The sequence below is a fragment of the Thalia democratica genome, chromosome 1, assembly GCF_965202585.1.
Source record: "Thalia democratica chromosome 1, ktThaDemo2.hap1.1, whole genome shotgun sequence".
NCBI classification, from domain to species: domain Eukaryota; kingdom Metazoa; phylum Chordata; class Thaliacea; order Salpida; family Salpidae; genus Thalia; species Thalia democratica.
In genome coordinates this window covers 16100136-16122371 of record NC_139165.1, presented here as the reverse complement: position 1 = coordinate 16122371, position 22236 = coordinate 16100136, and positions in this window count along the sequence as shown.

Here is a 22236-nt window from a genome sequence, read left to right as displayed (position 1 = left end):
GATATTATGTGCGAATTCAACATTAAGATGATAAAAACAAGTAAACAGTAGTTTTAAATTATAAAATTAACCGCTCGCTGTTGTTTGATATTATATACTAATTCCGTTTTTACAACTTAATAAAAAACAGATATACTTGCAAACATTTAAACAATAAAAGTCAAAGGAAAATTTTGTCAACATATGTAACAAAAAATATATTTTAACTTGGAATAAAAGGAAATACAAATATTAATGTAATTATTTTTCACGTGTCATATACTATTGAAAAAACTAAATTTGAAACACATTTATAAAATTTTCAAGTTACCAATTAGTAACATTTTTATCCATATATATTTAATCTAAATTAGTCAGTTTTTTTTTTTAATTTGATATTTTACATTTAAGTAAACGAACAGATGATCAACAACCTAATAGACAACCTTCAACATATTAGAATTTTATTTATAAATAAACTGAACTAAAAAAGCAAATATCCCACGCATATACGCATTTTTCTCAGTTGAACTTAAATGCAAATTTTCAAAACACATTCTTGTCTCATTAGACTCTAATAAACAAACTGCTAAAAAACACTGCTCCAACGTTTAAAAAATCCGATTTAAAGTTAACAGCTAAATAAAAAACTATCTTTACAAAGGAAAATGTGCTTATATTATAATCTAGATATTATAGTCATTACTGAATATAATACAAGTTTTTTACAACTTAGATTTAAAAACTAAAATTTATACTTTGGTCTTACTAAACTCTATAATAAAAATTTTTTAATATTCCTTAAAACTAAATAGTAAACTAAACAAATTAAACACTTTGAAAAGGTCATTATAATAACGAGAGATATGTGTGTGCATATGAAACGATTTTTAAACTTCTAATGATTAATCTCGGCTTTGCTGGCAGCTGTACAAGTATTCAGCGAAAACCAATTATATTATCACAATGTACCATGGAAAACTACTACAACGAATTTCAAATTGTGTCAGATGTTGTATGAGGCTAGTGTTCAAAACTAAAAAAATATAGTTTTATCTATAGTTATTATAAACTTTAAACAAACATGTAGTCATAGTTTCATTTTATAACAAAAAAACTCTCAGACAATTTTTTAAAGTGTAATGACAACAAATTTTTCAATTTTTCTGAAACATGCAAAAGTAAACCAATTTATTACTAGAACAACTTAATGTTATGTGTTACTTCATGTTGAGTTTACATGTAAATAAATACATTTAAACATTTTAATATATAAACATGTAGAAAAAAACATCAAGTGAAAAAACAAAACTGACAACTGAAATATTAGATAAATTTATCACTTTATAACTAAGCACTCCTCGTATAATAAGTGTTTTACATAATAATAACTACACTGTTTTAAAACATGTAAAAAGAAAACAGTTGTTTTAGTTTTGTAGAACGATTTCTCGAGCAATCTATTCAGCTTTTACTTAAAAGTAATTCAACTAATGTCTAAGCAAATTACAAAGTTGTAAATTTAATACACAAACCTAATTATGCTTAAGAACAATTTAGTGGCAAAGTAAACTAATTAAATTTGAAAAAAAAACTTTGTAAAATAAATTCTAACAAGCTAATACTTACTAAAATTTATCAAATTTTAATTTTTCAATAAACAATTTTGTTAAATCATTTAAACTAGTATTTAAACAACTAATCATTCAACATTGATTAAAAATTTTTAGTCAGATATAGTAATTTAAAACACTTAAAACTAACTATAATATGTTTAAGTAATATTTAAATTATACCTAAAATATAGTTAAAGACAGGAACTCTTTAATTACGTCGAAATTTAAACTACATCACCGTTTTACAAGTTAAAATGTTTTATGTAAAACTTGTCACTAATTTTATTGCTTGTTTTAGCACAAAAGTGCACGTGTTTTCAATTCTCTCGAGGTTGCACGCACTTGTCGGCTTGGAAAACATTTGTGTTTGTTCTTTATGTTCGGTCTTTTGTCGATTCATTGACCTTATTAGCTTTCTCTCAGGGCACAATAAAACTTACTGGAAAAAGTCTGCAAGTTGTAAACAACTTTTTAAAATTTTTGCTTTTGTTTGTTGTTTACTTTTACCTTTAGTCTGTATTTTAGCTGAAACGATAAACTGATAATTTGAATGAAATAAGTCTACAATTTCAATTGTTATTAATTTGTTTGTTTTTTTATGAGATATCCGTTTGAACTATTTGACTTGTGATTAATCTTTTTTTTTTGTGTAAAACTGGAGTACAATATTTACTTGTTTCTTTTTTAGCAGTTATTTGTCTTAACTAAAATATGTTGCTCAATTTTTTGTAATTTAAACAGCTCGTTTAAATAGTAGTATTAGACAAATTAATTATATTGTTCACCACTAGGTTTAGTTAGAAAATCAGTATAAGTTTAACTTTATGTAACCTTAAGAAGTATAACAAAATAGTAAACTTTGTTTTATTCAATATATATGCTAATAATAAAAAAATCTGTGATAAAAAAAATATTAAGTTAAGACTAAAATAAATGAACATATTTTAAAAACTCAATAAATAAAGTGTTAACATTTGCGAATGTTTACTAGAAAATTTTAGCAAATTAAGTATAAATTTAAATAAAAATACAAAAACTTGGTCTTAACATGATAATATAACAACTATTCTAAATGAAAACTACGGTAAAAAAAAAATATGCATTATATAAATTATGTAGCACTAAAACTAATATATTAAGTATTGTTTGAGAAGGAAATAGTGAGTCACGTTTTTACCGTCTCTTTTCATTTAATAAGTAGTTAAATTAGGTAATTAATTAAATTAACATGTACAATATTCGTGGTTGAAAACGTTCAATTTATATATGTGGCTTTGTTTAACACTACCTTAGTCAATGAGTAGTTATATATTACCACAACTAAAGCTTAATCTGAGAGTTCTAATATTGGAATTTGAAAGCTCGTTCAGTGTCATTTTCATAACGTTAACAATAGAAAAATTTTTATTTAAATTTTAACCTTGTTTTACGTTTGCGTGAATTAACTTGATTAATTGTGTACACTAATATATTCAAAAGCTTTGTCTTAAAAATAATACTCCTATTATACTTAATATAAATCAGTAAAAAGTTAAAATAAAATTAGTCGTATCTTTCCCTAGGGTAATTATATTATATTTTTTTAATGACCAATATTTATATTTAAAATGTTTCAGTTACAGGTAAAAATGTTTTTTTTTTTTTGTTACTTGCCCTAGGTACATTTTTGTTTCTAACAGTAATTTAACTATTTTGATTGTGAACTTATAGCTTGATTAAAACAACAATTTTTTATAATTCACAAGCCAAAAATTTAACGACTAAGTTTTATTTCTTTAAGTCTTGTTAAATTAGGTCTTAAATTTATATAACCAACCTAAAGTAGGTAAACTTAAAAAAATCACTAACTTGTATCAATACAATTTTTAGTAAAATCAATTAATAATAAGTAAACTAAAATAAGTATTTTATTAATTTAGAAGCAAATGACCTTTATACTTTTTGTTTTGAAACACTTTATTAAACTTTATTGGTTAAAATGTTATAAAAAAGTGAACATTGTTTTGTCTGTACTTGTATTGAAAGATAAATTTTTATAAAACAAAGAAAAGTTACACTGTATAAATTTACTTTTCAAAACATTTTTCTTTACATGCATTTGTTTCTATTATCACAAGAGAAAAAAACTATCATGTGTTTTTTAGTTAAAAAAGTTAAGTTACAAAAAAATTAAAGTGTAGAAAACCAATAACTTTCAAAAGCATAAAGACAAGTTGCAAATCGCTATTCTAATATTGTTTAATAACAAATTTTGATATTTAAATGTCATAGTTATTACAGTCTAAGTTTTTATTATGGAAATAAATATTTTCTAAATAAAATATTAGTTATCTTAAATTTAAAGTTTACTTTAAAACAAGTGACTTTAGTTAAGCACTTGATGCAAGGTTAATACAAAATAGACATAGTTAAATATTTATAGTGTCAGTGTTATTTTATATTGGTCATTTGTTGTATCATTGCTTATTTTTATCGATTTAATTGATTTTGCTCTGAACAATTATTTTAGTTTAAAATTAAAGTCACTATATTCTATATCTTATTTACTCAGTTTTTTAACGTAACAGTACAGTTTAATTTATTCCTAACTAAAATAAGCTACAATTAGGTGTTACTAAAATCAACGCCAACAGATTTAACGTAAACAACTTTTAAATCTGGAAACGGGTCTAAATTGCACGAAAACAAAACTGCACGAGGTTACTAAATTGCACGAGTGCAAAAAATTGCACGAAGCCAAATAAAGTACAACATTAGTATATATTTTAACACACTTTTTTCTTGAAAATTCTTTGTGGCATGTGATTAAAAGTTAACTTTATTAGTTTTAATTGTTTAATGATTTTGTAATGAAAGTTGCTTTATGCAACTATACAACGTTTTTTTTCCATTAATGTTCTACTTTCTTTTCAAAAACATTATATTATTGTAAATTTTTATTTAAAATGTTTTCTAGATCATTTTAGCCTTTTAAACAAGATTTTTTTCGATTCGATAAAGTTATGCATTTAAGGATTTTAGTTTTTTATTTATTTTTAAAGTAAGCAGTTACTGAGTAAATTAAAGTAAAAAAGTTTAAAAGTTTTATAAATTTACAGTTTAAGTTTGTTTACATTTTTGCACTTTTTCTTTGCTTTTTTCGACCGATTGCTCAGAGATTTTGTGTATTTCGGACATTTTTTATTGTAAATAATTGGCAATTAATGCTTTTAATTAAATTTCTGAAATATTAAAATCTGTTTGAAGCTTAAATATACTTTATTAGATAAAAAAAAAGTTACTAAACAAAGTTGTCTAACACGCTTCATTGGTTGAGATAATTTCGTAAAACTCATGATTTAAAAATTAATAATTAATAAAATATTAAAGATGCATTCCAATATATTTTATCTAAAACAAAAGTAGCAACTATTTCTATTATATTAAAACATGTATTTAGTATCCTTAAAACATTTTTACATTAAAAGAATACTTAAATTGTAAAGTACCGAAAATTATCTATGATATTTTATTTTTCATTATTTTAAACTAAACAAACTCTAAACAAAAATTTTACATTTTAAGGTTGTAAAAAGTACTAAACTTGTTAATTATTACTTACCGAATGTTTAAAAACTTCTTAATCAAATTATGAAGAACTTAAATTACTAGACATTATATTGCATCGTTAGCTTTGAAATCAAAGTTTCAATACACAACCTTTGTCACTTTAAGTATATCAATTGTAAGTGTTAGTTATGCATAGATATTTTGTTAACTTATAACTAAACTAAGAAAATTATCAAACAACATAAAAAGCCTGAAACTATAAACGTAATTGTTAACAAACTTTGAGTATTAATTAAAATAAATACATTCTTTCTGTTAAAATGAAGTTTCGACTTAAAAATTACGTTTTTCTTTTATAAACTGTAAAAGATAGAGCAAAAGAAAAAAAATGATTGCAACTGGTATACTTAAATATAATAAATTAACAATATTATAGTCTGCATAGTAACAAAATTATGCAAAAATATATAAAAGAGTGAAAAATGCATTTGAAAGGGAATATTACGTAAGATGAAAATTTAGTAAAAAAAAGATTTGGCTCAGTATTAGTGAAGCTAAACTTTGTATAATGAAATTTATTATTACCTATAAACTTCTCACTCACCAGTGAAGAACAGCTCCTTGATATTGTTATATGAACGACATGTAACTTAGTTCATTAACATAGCTTGATAGCTGATTGCATTTTGTTTTATCAACAAAATGTTTTACTATCAAACTCAAACCTGTCTCTCATTCTCTGCGCTGTTGAACTTGTGGCTGTTGGATTGGTGCCACTCCGGCACTATGAACTTTGGTGGGGGCTGCACTAGCTTGGCCATGTTTACTTACTAAAAGTTACTTAGAGCAGTGCTTCTGAAATGGGGTTCCGCGGAACCCTAGGGTTCCGCGACGCCTTTCAGGGGTTCCGCGAATCCTTTCGAAATTTAAAAAAGAAATTTGAAAGAAAAAAAAATTATATTATAAAACTTCAAAAAAACTAGAACACATAAAATGGAAAACATATACAACTATAGCATTCATTGATCTGCTTAGTGTGTATCTAGTGGTAAAAATTTTATTATTTATTCATTATTAATAGGTGTCCTGGTTGCGCAAAACTTTGTAAATTTTTTGAATTTCTTTTTTTAGTGATGTCATTAAAATACTGGTATTATTACTAAAGTAAACAATGTAGGAGCGATCAAAACAAATTCTAAATGTTTACACAATAAAACTAAATAAAAGATCTTTATCAGAAACTTATTTCTACTATATTATATTGTTTCAAATGCTGTAAAAATGTTTAAAAAGATGTCTATCAGCTTGATTTAAAATTTAATATGTATAAAAGCTTATTTTCTACTTAAAAAATGCTACTATAATGAAATGAAATGTGTCGAAAATTATTTCATCAGCAAGGGTTTAGAGTGGAATAAATGTGTCGGCATTTGTACTGACGGTGCAGCGTCTATGACTGGGGCCAAAAATGGTGTAGTGAGGAAAATAAAGGATAAAGCAGTTGAAACTAAATGGATACATTGTTTTTTACATAGAGAAAATTTGGCAATAAAACATCTTCCTTCTTGATTACAAGAATTTCTCTCAGCGTCGATTTAAAACTGTTAATTTTATAAAGATAAGTGACACAAAGGTCAGATGTTTTAATAACTTATGTGAAAGTCTAGATGCTGACCATCTGCGACTTCTTTATCACAACTAAGTTCGCTGGCTGTCGAAGGGGCGGACACTGGTTCGTCTCGTTGAACTAAAGAAGCAGGTGTTTACCCATTAAGCAATGGTTAGCAAAGGTTAGCAATGGTAATTTTGCGATGTTTCACCGGTTTGATGAGGCCCATGAAAAATGCAAAGAATTCAACTTCTCTGACGAAATATACAACCATCTTGATTTTTTGTCTATAAAGTTTCAACATTATTTCCTGAAGATGTTCGCATCGGAAATTTATGGATTTTGAATCCTTTTATGTGTGATATTGCTTCAGAAGAAGTGAATTTTCCTACAGATACAGAAAACGAATTGCTGCAACTATCTGAATATAGCAATTTAAAGTTGAGTTTCAAATGGAAGGAGTTTTAAGATTTTTGGATATGTGCAATTTCAGAGTACCCCGTCTTAGCAAAGCGTGTAGTAAAATTTAATTTACCATTCACCACCACTTATCTTTGCGAGTCCGTCTTTTCACATGTAACAAACATTAAAACGAAGCAAAGGAACTGTATGCTGACTCCAACCTTATCTGCCTGTCTCCGTCTCAGTCTATCCAAAATCCAGCCACACATTGACATGCTTGTTGCTAAGAGACAAGTTCAAGCTTCGCACTAAATGTTTTTTATTTATTTTTTGTTAAGCATCTTACCCGTTTATTACAGTAATCTGTGAATTCGATTAGGTTCATGTTCATTTCGTTATTGTTTGTAGCTCTCATTTTGTTTTTATTATGCAAGGAAAAATTTTTATGACGTTGCGATTAATCATGTTTGTTTTCGTTTATTTATTATAGAATCATAAAATACCTATTGCCTCTGGCGCACTTTGAGTTTGCCTCGACTTAATATTAATACAATTGGTATGAATTTTAACGATGATATAGTTTTGCTGAAAAATTAGTTTTTCACTGAATTTCTTTTGTTTTTTGCAGGAAATATTATATTAAACATTTTATGTAAAATTAAATTAGGGGTTCCGAGGAAAAGTTGAACTTTGGAAAAGGGTTCCGCCACTAGAAAAAGGTTCAGAAGCACTGACTTAGAGCATATAGTGTGAAATTTTATGTTTAAAGTGTATACATTTCATAACCAACAAATTTTACATTCAAATAAAAATAAAAAAGCTAAATGTTCTAGCAACAAAGTTTTAAAATTTGCATAGTAACAAAATAATTTGAAAAAAGGGAAAAATGCATTTGAAATGGCATATTACGTAAGAGGTAATTTTTAAGTAAGAAATAAATTTTGCTCAGTATTAAGCGAGGCTAGGCTTTTAGGGTGGAGGAGGGGACGTGGAGGTATGGAACAGCGCCATCGTGCGGCGAAAAAACACGTAAATAAATTTAATTTTTTTTTATCTAAATCTAATTTCGTGCAAGGTCAAAGGTTAAATGGTGACTCTGTGGCGCCACCTAGCGGATAAATTTTTTTAATAATCTTTATGCGTACTTGGATTCTAATTTTTTTGTTTATAGTTAGAGCTTTAAAAATCCAATTTTTCGTATGTTTCTTTTAAATAAACGTCTTTAAACATATTTTACTTGATATACCGCACAAAGTAAAAGTTAAAGTAATGTCTCAACTTCAACAATTTTACACTAATTAAAAAATAAATATACGATAAAACCTTTTAAAGACGTTTTAAAGAAATAAAACATGTAACTTCATAAGATTTATGAGCTAAATTTTAGAATTTTTCGTGTAAAATTTTCTTTTTTTTTTTATTTTAAGTAAAAAAAAAACATACTGACAATCTCATTTACTTTCTGCATTACTGTTTAATATTAGGTCAAAAAAAGTGTTACTTGTTAGTAAAAGTTATATAAAAAAAATATTTTTATAAATGTTCTTAATTTTACTCATACGAAAATCCTTAAAATTCTAGTTACAAATTAGTTTAGACTTTATATTTATAAACTTCGAAAACACTTTTTAAGTTCATATTCGATTGAAATTTACGCTAAACTTTTGAAAGATGCAAGTTGTTTTTGTCTGCTTAACTTAATATTAATAAGTACAGTCTCTAAGCTTAAGAATATATAATAAGAAATATAATAATCTCCTGTATAGTAAGATACTGTTTTGTTCTTTAAGTAAGTGCTATCTTAAAATTAGTTGTCCGTCTAAGTATGAAATTAAATTCTCTAAAAATTTTAGAACTTCTAGTTTCATAATATAAAAGAAAAAATTATTTTTCAAGGTTTACAACAGACATGAACTTGTTTCGAATAGAGTAATAAAAGTCTTGTTTAATGTTTCAAAGTTTAACTAATAATGGTACCTTTTAACTTACGATGCTATGCAATATTTTGATAATTCAAAAAACCTATAGATGTCAATCAACAACTTTTTTAAACTTAGTTGAACCGTGTTAGTTAACGTTGTAAAAAAAGGTAGTTAACGGTCTACTTCCAGGTGTATAGTTTAAAACAACTTTTTTGCAGTTGTTAATAAAATTTTATACACTATACGACAAAATCGTAGATCATTTTGCATTGTTTAATTATTAAATAACTTTTGTAGTTTTAAGCTTTATAAAAATTAGTAGAGAAATCTAAATATTTTAAAAGACTTTATTGAAATAACATAATGATATACACAAATTAATGGTTCATTTTAACAAAACAATACTTTAAAAGTTTTAGTTAGTTTGTTTACAATTTCAATGAAGCGCAAATAACAGTTTTAAGAGATTATAAAGTATTATATGTTTTATATATCAACATACACATTAAAAACTAAAATTTTAACAAATATTGCTTAGTAAATTGAACGATATTGTCGTTGGTAGGCATCGGATAAATTCAAAAGATAAGTATACTTTGCAACGAAACCCAGATTAACTTTACTTCTAACCAACTATTTCCTGAAAGAGTTCTTTCATTCATTTATAGTGTTTGTGTTGCCTACACGTTTAAATGATGTTGTGCAAACAGTTACGTAATTTATACTTTAAGGCATATATTATGTTGTAAATACTGTCGATTACATCTGTTAGAATTACTGTGATTTCAGTAAATTCGAAAAGTTTTTGTGGCTTTGAGAACAGGCTATTTTTATTTATCCCCATTAGCTTAGCCATTTTTCGTATAGTTTTAACTGTTAATTTTATGTTAGTTTGTAAATATACAACTTCAATTTTTTTCTTACCGTTGCTATTGCTCAGGAAATGTTTATATATATTTGTGTATAACCAAAAAATTCTCTTTGAAAACTTTGAAATAAATCATGAAATAAAATTAAACTGTACTTTCTATGACTTGTATAAACAAGAAGACTAAATGGTAATTTTAAATTATTAGTCATTAAAACAAAACATGGACCATCAGCAAATAAACTGAAGAATACAAACAAGTTTTTAAAGGTTTAAGTTGCCAAGTCCTTAAAATCTATAAAATTTTTGCTGAGACTGTACAAAGACTTTGCTGTAAGCGTATTTTATAATATCAAAAAAGCATCATGAAAGTTCATTATTCATAAAAATTTTTGTAGCGATATGTATTAAGTTATTATCAGTAGTTCAACACTATAGCAGCTAAGTTATTTCATTTCTAAGTTTTAACACAAAGTTATGCGATTTAAGTCATTTTGCAACCATAACAAGTACCTTAAAATCAAAAACGGGTTTTAAAGCTTATCAATATATTTTACAAATGTGTTGCATTTTAAAAATTAATTAGTTGTATCTTTGTAGACTTCGAAACAAAACAATTTTGACGGAAAAACAGTTCAAAGATTTTATTTTAAATGTGCTCGTGTAAAATCAACAAAAGTATAACGATATTTGTTCAAAACCAAAATCATACTATAAAAAGTCAATTTTATACTCAACTTACAGCCTAGTTAAAAAAGAAAAACTGTTTTGTTCAGATAAGTATTTATGTGCATGTACATACAAATACCTTTGAAATCTAATTACATAATTTCTAGTTGAGTGGTAATCAATAGATATCCATAAAAATTGTTTAGTAGGCTTAATTATCTTCTAATTCTCTTCAGTCTAAAAACATTTGCAGGCGTAAATAACCTATTTTATTAGATATTAAATTCAGATGAAATAAGTCTAACTTATTTTCAAATATACTGATTTATTTTTATGAAATGCAATTAAAGTAAAAGCTATGTCAAAAATGAATTCGAGGTCAAGATGGCCTAATTACGTTGATCATTTGAACCAGTTTACTATACATAAAAAAAAAGAAAGACTTAACTGGCTTAAATATTGTTTTGACTGCTAAACATTGTGCAACCAAATATCAAGTCCGATATGATAACTTGTATATACAAAACATAAATCAAATAATACGAAGTGTACTTTTATTCTATGAATCAGCAAAATGCGTACATTATAACGAACATCCTTGGACAATCCTTAAGAAAGTATGGCACGCGAGCAAGTATTTTAATAAAAACCTACCAAAGACTTGTATAAGGCTACCAACCTAACCCCTGTTTTATTTTGGTACAAGGATGTTTATTTGATTTAGTTAAGTCCTTCAAAATAACTCGATCCACAAACTTCATTTTAACAAGCCCGGCCCTCTAAAAAGTTTTTTGAGTTCAACTACACCTATCAAACTAACTATACTTTTAAAAATATGTTTTCACTTGTTGCATTTTTAGGTCGCTAATGAACAATACTGCCCTGGGCATGACGTTAAACTGTGTTGGTGTATGACTCAATAATCAACAGGTTTTTTGTACAACGGGTCCTTGGACCAAACCCTTTGACCGTATTTATTTGTCGTTCAATAAACAGTTTTTCAACAAACTTAAAGATGAATTATATTTTATTCAGCAATTAAAAAAACTAAAGTTAAACAGTCTTACTTTCATTTTGAGCTTTCTATAAGAAACCTCATGAACCTTGTGGGCCGAAATTACATTTAATATTTGGAAAAAAAAACTGCTTAAATTAGGCGGGTAAACATAATTTTAATAACAAGGTATACACTACTTATGACATTAGAAAACTTTCAAGCTACAACTTATAGCTTGATTTACAGCCTGTTATATAAACAATATTAGTAACTTTAGGTACAAAAATATACATTTTTATATGTAAACCTTCAAAACGCACAATTAAGTTAATTTAAACAACAAATATCCATTTTTAGTTAGTCATAATTTATTAACAAAAAAAAAGCAATAGAAAAAAGAAAACACAGCCATCAATGTTCGTCTGCTGGTTTCCTTCAATTCCTGTTTAAAAGTTGGTTACTTTGATTATGTCTGTACTTTAGAATATATTATTATTACAAGTATATCATAAATAAGTAATAATTAACTATATATATTAATAACGATATAACAAATTTAGAAAATTTATTTTAAGTCGCCTCTTATTTAAAATTAATAATATTTTAATTGGTAGAAGTTATAATAAAAGCAAACCAAGTTTGTCAAAATAAAGGTTTACCACTAGACAGTTTTGAATTATTATTTAAATTTACAAGGCTTTTTGTAAAACAAAGTTTCATCAAAAAGAAACATAAATTACAAAACAGTACTATAAAATGTATTATAAGTAATTAAGGCTTCGATTAACAAAAAATTGTTATCTTTAAAAATAAATCCAGACCAAAAAGTGTCAACACTAACAGTTAAACTATATTTTTTACAAATGTTGAATTGTTTCAAGATTTTGGCTACTATAAAATGAACAAAATAATAATAAATCAACTTCTTAACAAGTGGTTATATAACAAGTGATACTATACATCAAGTTTACATAAACTTCAACAATGAGCAAAACATTTAACCTTAAAATTAATTTTCAGCTTAACAAACATTTTAAGTGAACTCTAAAGACTTTTACCATAATAAAACCTACAATAACCATATGCAAAATTCATTTTAAAAAGTAAAACTATTAAACTAGTAAAGTTTTACAAACTTTATCTTTACAAAAAATACCTTATAATAAAAAAAAAACTATCACACAGGATTGCCAATAGTTTGTTGAAAAGTTTTCAGATTTTCTAAAATAAAAGTGTTTAAGTCTGCATTTAGTCGAAAATTAAATTTAAGCTCTTAAATGGCATAAAAGTAATAAAACAATACTATGATGCTACTTTTAATGTGTTTTATACTTTTTTTGTAATCGAAAGCAAAAATAAAAATTGGGTATGGTAGATTTTTCGTACTTTGTCGAAGTTTTATTATGAAAAATGTAAATTTGTGTTAAGTTCTAAATTTTTCAAAAGTTTCTCAAGTTCCAGATTTTTTCAGTTTTGTTTTTGCCAGGACAGTCAAACTCCAGGTATTAAAAGGTTTTTTGGCAACTCTGATTAATCTACTCAAAAAAACTTGTTGCAATATAAACAAAAAAAAACATAGATCTCTTTTTTAAACTCCTTGTTAAATATTTATAATTATAAAGTGTCTATCAAGAAAAAAACTGTAATGTTTTAAATACATTCAATTTAATGTCTGTTAAAAAAAAAGAATTTTGAAAAGCTCTTACTGACTTTTATATCTAAATACCTAATTTAATAAATGTAATTTAAACAAAAAACGTCTTAAAAACGGAATCAAAACTAACTGAATTATTTTGATAGAAACCTTTTAATATCTCCTTGAAATACAAAGTAAACTAACTTTTGTAGTGTTTGGTCAGTTTAGATCTCACACGGCTTTTGTTTGGAAAGATTCTGGTTCTTTGTATCCAAAACCTTTGTTCTTCCAGGACCTGGTTTCCTTTATGAGTTGAGGATACTACGTTCTTGTATGGGGGTTTCTGACCTATAATTTCAACTATTTTAATTTTTTAACTACTTAGTAATTTTTTTTTAATAACACCTAAAATTACTAATTACTAATTAGCTACTTAACTTGTTAAAACTATACAAATAAATATTTTATTTTCATTACATAATCACTAAGAATAAACTAGACCTTAATAAACAGATAAACTAAATACAACTTTTTGTTTCAAAATTAAGATAGTGGCTGCAATAGTACAGCTTTGGACTAAGAATCATACCATTTTTTATATTCGATTAAGAAAAACTAATTTATATAAATAAGTAACTACAGTCTGATAAAATAGTACAGTATCACCATGTACCAACAATTTTAAATACAATTTAGCTTACCAACCTTCCCTAAATATATTTTTGTTTAATATAAATTGTTTTTCAAGATGTCAAATACAAAGTAAACATTTTATTTTAATATCTTTAATTGTAACTAATATTTGATTACATTACAATTAAACAAAATAAAGTTATTTTTTGATAATTTTGAAAAACTTAATCATAAATGCCCTTATGTGTGAGAAGGTTTTTTTGTATGATCATTATTTTGTTCTTATAACATAATTAACTTAAGCAATATGTAACTTTTCTTCAACATATGAATATTTATAGATGTATAGAGCATTAATACTAAAAATAAATAACTTGTAATGTTAGAAAACATATCTATACAAACTTTAAATTTATCACTATTACTTTTTTAATTCTAATATATTTTTCAGAAACTTTAAAAATTGAAGATAAATTGTTAGTGGGCTTTTAGTTTTGCCACTATTTAAAAAGTTTCATCTGTAGTTTTTCAAAGTGTTTATACACTGGACAACGTTCTATTTAACACAAAAACTTCTTTATAGCAACAGTTCAAATTTTGCAGACTATTCTTAATGTATGTACAGTTATAAACCCATTTGTTTTGTATATAATTCTTTTATATATAGTTCTACTATACTTATATATCTCTAACTACAGTATTGAAATTTTTGCAACTGAACTTTAACTTTTAAAAAATACATTTGATTTTCATACTATAAGCCATTAACCAAAAAGACTATAGGACAAACAATTCTTCGTGAAATAATTCTAGATTTTCCAGATGAGATGACAAATGTACATTTATTAAGGCCATAGGGGGAGGGGGGTTGGCCATAATTTTTACAAGTTAATCTTATTTTATAGGGTTTTTTCTAAGCTTCAAGAACCTTTTTATCGTTATATATAATTCAAATTAACTTTAAAATATAACCGGTCAAAGTTGGGTCGCATAACAGGTTCCCTATGGGAAAGGCAAACTAAAACAGCAAAAAATTACTATTTTATTTAAAATATATCTCCTCTTATATTTTTTAAGCAACCTTATTTAAACTTTCACAGTCTAATTTTATACATTAACAAATACTTACTTTGGACTTAAAAAAAATTGTATAAATATTTTTTATTTAATAAAAGACTTTTTTGTGGATTTTTTTTTTATTTTTTATAACATTAAAACTTATACATAACTTTTTTTTATATAAGGAACATTTCCTAAAATTTTAAATCAGATTGCTTGAAAAATGAAGGACATATATTTTTAGTGTATTTTGAAATTTTCTAGAAAATTGACCCCAAAAAATTTGTGGTCCGTATGTCTGAATTAGAAACTTTTTTCAATAAATAAAATACCTAAAAGTTTAAATGGTATTTTCAAATTATATAAAAACTGGCTTGTAGTTTGTACTTAAAGCTTTCATATAAAACCCAAAGTTAGTTTTTGGAAAAGAAGTGTTTTACCACCCTGTTTATGGTCTCAACCTGTTTGTTTTTTATTGTTCTAACTAATACATTTAAAATGTTTCCACTCTCTGAAATTCGATAAAATAAAGAAAGTTATATTAATTTTAAACAAAATACCACAATAATTGACATTCTTTGAGGAAACAACTAAAGCCAGCCTGAGTTACTTGAGTATATTAAAAGATTTTAAATAGTTAGTGACAACAAGTGAAAAGCTACTAATGAGCAAGGTTTCATGATTTTAAGAACTAAGTACAGTTAAAATAAATTATTAATTGTAGAAAATTTGAGTTTTAAAATAAATAGGTGGATAGAAGAAAATTTGACCAATTTAAAGAAAAATTCTTAGGCTTGCACAAAACACTCTAATAAAACTGGGTTTTTATAACCATATCTTATTTCTTTTAATTAGCTTTTGTGGCCATAACAGTTTCAATGTAGTGAGCTTTATAAACTTTTATCAATCTAAAACTTTTTTACCAATATTACCTTACAAAATAGACCTTACAGATTTACCTTAAGATTTCATATAATATATTGAGATTCAATTAAGCTCAGACCAAAGTGATATAAGTAACTTTATTTCATTATTTACTAAAGAAATTAATTAAAACTCTCAAAATATATTTTATCTCTTTATTACACAAACTTTATAGCTTTAAATTACTTAGGTCTTTAAAACTAAATTTCCTTTATATTTGAGAACTAATTACAGACACAGTAAACTTTTCAAATTTTTTACAATAAAAATTCATTAGGAATCACACATAATAATTTAATTCACCAAATATAGTTAACATTAAACGAATTACAAAGCATTTAAAACCAAGTGAGAATTCATGGAATAACAAACCTTTATACAACTAATGAAAGTCAGCTCATTTCAGCACTGGTGGGTGATCAGCTAATGAGTGTCTTCATTGTGGCTTCATGTTACAATTTATGAAGAATTTATACAATTAAGTTCTACATGATTATGTTGTTATTTTATACTTGTTTGATTTATATTCATTTTTAAATTAAGACCTAACTTTACACACATCAAACTTTCTTAAATCAAGATGTGTCTATCTTAAATATTTTATATTGTAAATAATTGCTATTTACTAAACTGCCAAGTATTGTTGGGCACTATTCTAGATTTAAAGGACAGGTTTAAAATAAAAAACATTCAATCATCTTATTTACGTAGCCACAGGACCTTAATAAATTTCATCACAGTTTTATGATTTACTTTAAGATTCATACAATACAAATTTCATTATTCCTCTGTACTTAGATACTACTATTATTACTTTTAATTTATTTGATAACAAAAAAAAAAACAGAAGTTTAGGGTTGCCACTCGTTTTTTTTTTTAATAATTTTCCAGGTTTTAAAAATTTCTTCCAGGTTTCTAAAAGTACACATGTTTTGGTCTACTTTTAGTTTTAAGTTAAGCTTGAGGTAAGAATCTGTGCTAAATAGTATAAAAACATTGAAAAGATGCTGTAAAGCTACTTTAAATGTGTTTTTTAATATAAACAGTTTCTGATAGTAACTTAACATTTTTATTTAAATGATAAATTTTTTGGTCAAATCCAAATTCTACTACTGAAAATGTGAAAACTGTTAAATACCAGGTTTTTTTAGTGATTTTAGTTCAAAATTTCCCAAATTTCAGGTTTTTCTAGTATTCCAGGTAAAATGGCTTCCAAAATATTGTGTTAAATTTTTTTTTAATTGTCATTTTTATATCTAACCAAAGTTTACCTGAATTGACAAAAAGATTCATTTTGGCTTAAATTTATAAGTTAATTTGGTTTTGTTGGCCAAAAGCAAGTTTAAAAAAGTTGGTCATGAGCTGAAATAGGAGCCAAAGGGTGAGAAGGGGGGGGGGATAAGGGAGTTCTTAGGCCATGATTTGAAATAGGACAAATGTTTAAATTCAAGGTTTTCTGGTATTCAAGCAAAAATAGACAAAATATTTATGTTCTTAACTAACTTAAATTCATCAAAATCTTTTAAACAACCTGAATTAGACAATGCCAAGTTATTAGGCTACTGAAAAAATTTTCAATAGAGAAGGTACCACAAAGATATGTAACATGTAGTTGAAGATTGAAAAACAATGATAAACAATGAGAGCTTTTGTTTATGCCTTTTCTGAAGCATTAGGATAGATTCAACATTCACCATATTGTAGGTTACCATAAAAAAAAGTAATGTACATGACAATTTAACCAGGGTTTGTAGTTTTAGAAGTCGAAAAATCTTATTTAAATAAGTATTTTAAGTATTTTTATCGCAATTAAAAAAAAATAATAGAACATAAAAACAAATAGTTATATTATTTCAAATAAAACTGAAAACTTTAGTTTAATTTTACAGCAACTTTAACTTATTTTCGTGACTTTTAACTATTATTTACTAAATTTGTTTTCTGTGAATAAAAATTAATATAGACAAAAAGTTTGTTTCTTTCATTACTTTTTAGTTTTATTGCAAAAATCTGATTATCGTCTAAAACAACTTAATGTTTTGAATTGAGCAAGAGTTTATCTAAACGCTCGTTGCTGTATTAGTATCACACTTGTTCTGATTTGCATTTCAATTGTTAAGAAGTTATAAATAGTTTCAATTAGTTATTATAAACAAAATCACTTTTCATATGCTTATGTTTACATTCATTATTAGAATATACAAAATATCATGTTTATAATAATAATAATTATTATTTTTATTTATCATAGCCCGAAACTGACAAAAACAAACTACCTTAAAGTTTTTTTTTACGATAATGTAATCCGAAAAGATACTAAGCAAATAAATAAATACTAAAAAAATAAACATTTTAAAATTTTAATCTCTATTATATATAGTAAAATTCAAACTATTTAACTATATTTGATTATTCGCAAATAATTAGTTACTTTTAATGAAGAAACAATAAATTATAAACTACAACCTTAGTATATACTTTTACACTTTTTTTTTTCATTTTATTTCAAATTCTTTATGGCATGTAACTTTCATTTGAAAGTTAATTCTATTAGTTTTACTTATTTAATGATATTTTTATTAAAATTTCTTTATGTAACTATAAAATATATTTGTACAAAAATGTACTTTTTCTTTTTAAATACATTATTTTATTGTAAATTTGTAATTAAAATTTTTGTAAAAAAATTGCGTTTTAAACAAGTTGTTTTTAAATAAAATTATGTATTTTTTAAGATTTTAGTTGTTTTAACTTTTAAAGTAAGCAGTTACTGAGTAAATAAAGCAAAAAAGCAAAAATGTTTAAAATTTAAAAAATTTAAATTAAGACGCTATTGGAATTTTACTATGCTAGTTTAATCATAAACTAATAAATAAAAATTACTGGGCTTCTACTTAACTTGTAATCTACTGTATAGTCTTTCAAGCATATAAACATTTGCAAGAAATTCGTAGATTTTTAAAAACAATTCAGGATATTGTAAGAATTCAAGCCTCTGTGCATTTATTTAATATAAAACATTGTTAATTATGGTCATGCTTCTTTTATTGAACTTTTTAAATTGATACCTTTATTCAAGATGACAATTCTTTTTTCTTAATTTTTTTCAGTGATTAAGTTAAATTAACTTTTTTTTTGAAATTACTTTTTTTTATTAGACTTTCTTCTTTGGTTTAATGGCTTTTATCGTTTACGTAGTAAGTTTAAATTACTAATAGTAAAACTTATTGTTTTAAATATAACAAGATAAAGTTATTTTGTTTTTTAACTAATTCGTTAACAAATTTTAAGTTTTTCATTTGAAACTTAACAGTAAAATTTTTTAAAGTTCCTTTTTGTTAAATCTCAGTCATAAAAACTATTTTAAATTTTTTATACTTAGGATCTAATAACTAAAAATAAAAGTTTTATATAAAGTTTTTAATCATGTCTTTGTTAAAAATAAAATTAAAAGAAAAAAAGTTTTATTAAACAGAACACAGGCTGTTTTTCATTGATAACGGGTCTAACTCAACCATAGTTTTAATTAAAATTACTTTAAACAACTTTATTGCTACTTTACAACTTCTTTACTGTGAAACTAGTTGTATTTTATAATTTACCAGGGAGGCTGATGCAAGTGAGTTCAGAAGTATCAGCACTTGCGTGAATCTTTAAAAAAATTTAAAACAATGCAGGAAACGTTCAGAATAAAATCTGTTAAAACATATTCGTTTCGTGATTAATACATGAAATATAGTTTTGTCAAAAATATAATCTGTTTGGAGTGAATTTGAAAAGTAAGCAGACGTGTATTAACGAATTATTTTTTGTTTAAACTTAAATTCAAAACTTAGCAATAAAAAAGTATAATTTAATGTGTTTAAAAAAACATTTAATCATGATTTTGTTTAAATAAAATTAGTAAGTTTGTTTAAACAGACCAAAGGTTGCTTTTTTTTAATCAAAGGTTCTTACTCCACAACAGCTTGAAATAAAATTACTTTAATTCTACATTGCAACTTAACAATTTTACTTCCACAAAACTAGTTATGTTTTTCAATTGAAACAAAGTATTTGAAATGTACCAGGAGACTGTAACAAGTGAGTTTACATAAGAAAACTCAGCACTTTAGTTATTCTTTGAGGGAAATTTGCACACGATACAAGAAACTTGGTTCAAAATAATATGTGATAGATTGTTTATGTTTCCTACTTAATAACTTAAATTTAATTTATCAAAACGAAACTTTGTTCAGAACGAACTTAGAAAATAAATAAAGGTATACTAAATATATTAAAATTTTAACAATGTATAATAACTTTGATAAAACTAAATCTAACTTAGTAATAAGAGAAACTAAAACAAATAACTATTTATTTATTTATTTTGTATAAGCTTCGACACCAGAATATTACATTAAAAAAGCAACAAAGAAAGTTAAAAAATAACTTAAAAGTAGGTATGAAGCATCATCAACAAAAATACAACACAACAAGTAAAAAGCGTAAAATAACAAACAAGAGTAAAAACCATCTCTTATAAAGGTTGTCAACAAGTTCAGAGGACTCTTGAACATTCTTGCGTTGAAACACGTGCTAAGACTCTTTATGATACTTTCTGTGTTTTCACCAAACTTCTTATAAGAAAGCAATGTTCTGAGCCTCCGTGAACAAGGAAACTTAATAATTTTTCCTGGACAGCTACAAGTCATGTTAATCGCAAAACAGAAGAAATTTGAATAGACGAAATAATATAAGTAAAATGCCAACACACACAATATAACTGTAACGACAAGAAAACAGCTACTGTAGCTTTTCAGTGTGTATTTTGTTTTTCGAGATTCTTTTTTAGTTGGCTGAGAACTTTGATTTTCATTTTCAGGTAAACTATTCAAGTTTGGCTTATCTGTGATCTTTTTACCTGGCAAGACACCTTTTAATTTTGAAAGTTGAATTTGCGCGACATATTCTTTAATTGTTTTTTCCGTAAAACTTTCAACTTCGGCCTCCTCATTCATTCCGTATAAAATATGTTTATTTTGGTGTTCTGTTTTCATTTCTGACACAATACTGTCACTTTTTTTGTATGACTGTGAATAACTGAAGTTTTCGGAACTCTGCATCTAACAAAAAAACTTTTGTAAGTTTTCAAGGACTTTAAAATTATACTAATAATTAAGATATTCTTCCATTTAACCTATGTATTAATATTGTAATGATATTTAACTAATAATAACAAAAAACTATACAAACTATATAAAAGTCTTTACTTGTACTATCAAAAATATTTTTTAAACTCACATATTTCATATTTATATTTTTAGAAATGACAATTGCTTGATATTTATTTACTTTGTGTGAACTTCTTGTCTTTGCATTTGAAAAACGTCTGTTTTTATAACTTTGCATCTGAAAGTAAAAGCAAAAAATGTTACAGCTAGCTTTAACATGTATTTCTAAACAGTATGTGTAAATTTATAGATTTTTTAGTTATCGGTTAATATTTAAACCTATAAAAAATTTTAAATGTTTATTATCAGCAAGACATAATGATATTGGGCCTAGTTTTAAAACCTACACCTATATATTTTTTTTTAATATATATATATATTATCAATTAAATGTGTAAAGGGATTATAAATTATTAGCTAATTCGAAAACTTGAAATAAACGAACTAGCGACTAAATGCCAAAAGTTTATAAAGCTATTTTTAAAGTTTAAGTTTGGGGTTGTTTAAAAGTTTTAAAAATATAGTGAACATTATCAATTAAAAAATGTAATCCATAATGCGCTTACTTTAGTATTATTTTCCACATGAATTAGTTCAAGACTTTTTGATTTTCGATCAAGTCTTTTTTGTGAGCACTCAACTTGATAAAAATTTTTTTCGGACATCAATTGATTCCTTGTAGATATGCTACACGTCATTGCACTGCATTTCGTTTTATTCACCATCCTTTGATTGATAACCTGTTTTTTATAATGTGTTTATAAATATATAATTATATAAAAAACTCTGATAGACAAAAATATGCTTATAATTATCTTTAACATCACTTTAAAACTGGCAACAATTTTATTATCTTCATGTTTATAAAGTTTTTACTAAATATTGATAGAAATATCTAAAACATAATGTATTTATTTCTACACATATATCAAGAAATATCATGTTTTTACAAAGACATCAATGTAGTTTTTTTGTTTAAGTACATTTTATTTGTCTAAAGAATTAGAAATTTTAAATTTAAGTAACATGAAAAATAATTTAAATAAAAAAAAATTCAACCTTAATATTATCTTTCTTTTTTTCACTGTGGTTTTGATGTGTACATTTTTGCATTTTTTCTTTGCTTTTTTCGAACGATTGCTCAGAGATTTTGTGCTTTT